The sequence below is a fragment of the Chiloscyllium punctatum genome, unplaced genomic scaffold (genome assembly GCF_047496795.1).
Source record: "Chiloscyllium punctatum isolate Juve2018m unplaced genomic scaffold, sChiPun1.3 scaffold_1243, whole genome shotgun sequence".
Taxonomy (NCBI): Eukaryota; Metazoa; Chordata; class Chondrichthyes; order Orectolobiformes; family Hemiscylliidae; genus Chiloscyllium; species Chiloscyllium punctatum.
The window spans coordinates 35,001-38,888 of NW_027310977.1; positions in this window are offsets into that span (position 1 = coordinate 35,001).

Genomic DNA, 3,888 nt, shown 5'->3' on the forward strand with positions numbered 1-3,888 from the left:
TCGTCAATAGACCGCCGCACCGGCCTCTGACTGACTCTCAGAATGGACGGAAAGAGCCGGGTAAGCCTTTCAAAAGATTCGACCACGTGCCGAAAACTTTAGACTTCCGTGAGCTCTCCGGCTTGCACCGAGACCCGAAGTCGACGTGCGAAGCACCACGGGACCCCTTTCGCCTGCAGGTCCCGAGCCGCCTTTATTTGCTGTTACGAGCATCGTGTGCCCCATACCTGCGTGACGAGCACCGCAGGGCGGCAGAGCCATCGCACTTGGCCGGGTGGCAGAGGAGGACCCGACTATTCACAGATAGCGGCCCAACGACTCCCAGAGCCGGTCGTGCGGCGCGCGAGGTCTGCTCTCTTCACAAGAGGCTTTATTAGGGAGTGCTAAGGCAAGGTTCTGTGCCCTCCACCCTCATCGCAACACCCATGGGAGCCTCCGGTCGTCAATAGACCGCCGCACCGGCCTCTGACTGACTCTCAGAATGGACGGAAAGAGCCGGGTAAGCCTTTCAAAAGATTCGACCACGTGCCGAAAACTTTAGACTTCCGTGAGCTCTCCGGCTTGCACCGAGACCCGAAGTCGACGTGCTAAGCACCACGGGACCCCTTTCGCCTGCAGGTCCCGAGCCGCCTTTATTTGCTGTTACGAGCATCGTGTGCCCCATACCTGCGTGACGAGCACCGCAGGGCGGCAGAGCCATCGCACTTGGCCGGGTGGCAGAGGAGGACCAGACTATTCACAGATAGCGGCCCAACGACTCCCAGAGCCGGTCGTGCGGCGCGCGAGGTCTGCTCTCATCACAAGAGGCTTTAGGGAGTGCTCAGGCAAGGGTCAGCCCGCAGCCTTCCTGGCAACACCCAGGGGAACCAGGCCACTCGCGTCTCTCGCCTTCATTTTCGACACGAGCGCCTGCGGAGGGCCACCACCCCCTCCGATTGTCAAGAGACCTCCGCACCGGCCTCTGACTTACTCTCAGAATGGACGGAAAGAGCCGGGTAAGCCTTTGAAAAGATTCGACCACGTGCCGAAAACTTTAGACTTCCGTGAGCTCTCCGGCTTGCACCGAGACCCGAAGTCGACGTGCTTAGCACCACGGGACCCCTTTCGCCTGCAGGTCCCGAGCCGCCTTTTATTTTTGTTACGAGTATCGTGTTCCCCAAACCTGGGTGACGAGCACCGCAGGGCGGCAGAGCCATCGCGCTTGTCCGGGTGGCAGAGGAGGACCAGACTATTCACAAATAGCGGCCCAACGACTCCCAGAGCCGGTCGTGCGGCAGGCGAGGTCTGCTCTCATCACAAGAGGCTTTAGGGAGTGCTCAGGCAACGGTCAGCCCGCAGCCTTCTTGGCAACACCCAAGGGAACCAGGCCACTCGCGTCTCTCGCCTTCATTTTGGACACGAGCGCCTGTGGAGGGACGGCCGGAGTCAACGTGGGGTTTGCCCGCCCTCCAATAGTGTCAAAAGACCGCCGCACAAGTCTCTGACTGACTCTTAGAACAGACAGAAAGAGTTTGTCAAATCTGTCAAAAAATTGACAAAGTGTCAAAAATTCGACTTCCAAGAGCTCTCCGGCATGCACTCATACCTGTCATTAAAGTGCTATGCCCGTGGAACCGTTTTTCGGATGCCTTTCAGAACGGTCCCGCGCCGCCATTTTGTTCTAAAAATCGTGTTCCCATATATCTCCGGGTACCCCGCCAACCTCACTGCGGAAAAACTACAAGTGGCACTGAATGGGTCTGAATTCCAAATTTGACTGCATCGGTCTGGAACTCGGTCCGGTCAAAACCGTTTGGATTTTTCTCGGTCCGGACTTCCGCGACAGACAAAGTTAAAGTTTTCGGGCTGCAGGCACAAAACGACAGCTGGCCATTTGCCGGGCTCAATTCACCCAATTCCTCCGGCACTTCGGAGCACATGTTCGGTGTAAGTTTGCGAATCTTTCCCGATGCTGCAGCATTTTCCTCCGCTGACACTTAGAATATTTTTCACACTTTGCTGAAAATTTTTCTAAGTGTTTTTTTCCAAGTTTTCCTGGTTACTGATTTCTTCTTTTTAAACATTTTTCTAAGTTTTTCTGGTTACTGATTTCTTCTTTTTAAACATTTTTCGCAGTTTGTCTGGTTACTGATTTCTTCTTTTTAAACATTTTTCGCCGTTTTTCTGGTTACTGATTTCTTCTTTTTAAACATTTTTCGCCGTTTTTCTGGTTACTGATTTCTTCTTTTTAAACATTTTTCTAAGTTTTTCTGGTTACTCATTTCTTCTTTTTAAACATTTTTCTAAGTTTTTCTGGTTACTGATTTCTTCTTTTTAAACGTTTTTCTGGTTACTCATTTCTTCTTTTTAAACATTTTTCTAAGTTTTTCTGGTTACTCACTTCTTCTTTTTAAACATTTTTCGCCGTTTTTCTGGTTACTGATTTCTTCTTTTTAAACATTTTTCTAAGTTTTTCTGGTTACTCATTTCTTCTTTTTAAACATTTTTCTAAGTTTTTCTGGTTACTCATTTCTTCTTTTTAAACATTTTTCTAAGTTTTTCTGGTTACTGATTTCTTCTTTTTAAACATTTTTCTAAGTTTTTCTGGTTACTGATTTCTTCTTTTTAAACATTTTTCTAAGTTTTCCTGGTTACTCATTTCTTCTTTTTAAACATTTTTCTAAGTTTTCCTGGTTACTCATTTCTTCTTTTTAAACATTTTTCTAAGTTTTCCTGGTTACTGATTTCTTCTTTTTAAACATTTTTCGCAGTTTTTCTGGTTACTGATTTCTTCTTTTTAAACATTTTTTCGCAGTTTGTCTGGTTACTGATTTCTTCTTTTTAAACATTTTTCGCCGTTTTTCTGGTTACTGATTTCTTCTTTTTAAACATTTTTCGCCGTTTTTCTGGTTACTGATTTCTTCTTTTTAAGCATTTTTCTAAGTTTTTCTGGTTACTCATTTCTTCTTTTTAAACATTTTTCTAAGTTTTTCTGGTTACTGATTTCTTCTTTTTAAACATTTTTCTAAGTTTTTCTGGTTACTCATTTCTTCTTTTTAAACATTTTTCTAAGTTTTTCTGGTTACTCACTTCTTCTTTTTAAACATTTTTCTAAGTTTTTCTGGTTACTGATTTCTTCTTTTTAAACATTTTTCGCCGTTTTTCTGGTTACTGATTTCTTCTTTTTAAACATTTTTCTAAGTTTTTCTGGTTACTCATTTCTTCTTTTTAAACATTTTTCTAAGTTTTTCTGGTTACTGATTTCTTCTTTTTAAACATTTTTCTAAGTTTTCCTGGTTACTGATTTCTTCTTTTTAAACATTTTTCGCAGTTTTTCTGGTTACTGATTTCTTCTTTTTAAACATTTTTCTAAGTTTTCCTGGTTACTGATTTCTTCTTTTTAAACATTTTTCGCAGTTTTTCTGGTTACTGATTTCTTCTTTTTAAACATTTTTCTAAGTTTTTCTGGTTACTGATTTCTTCTTTTTAAACATTTTTCTAAGTTTTTCTGGTTACTCACTTCTTCTTTTTAAACATTTTTCTAAGTTTTCCTGGTTACTGATTTCTTCTTTTTAAACATTTTTCGCAGTTTGTCTGGTTACTGATTTCTTCTTTTTAAACATTTTTCGCAGTTTTTCTGGTTACTGATTTCTTCTTTTTAAACATTTTTCTAAGTTTTTCTGGTTACTCACTTCTTCTTTTATAACATTTTTCTAAGTTTTCCTGGTTACTGATTTCTTCTTTTTAAACATTTTTCTAAGTTTTCCTGGTTACTGATTTCTTCTTTTTAAACATTTTTCTAAGTTTTCCTGGTTACTGATTTCTTCTTTTTAAACATTTTTCTAAGTTTTTCTGGTTACTCATTTCTTCTTTTTAAACATTTTTCGCAGTTTTTCTGGTTACTGATTT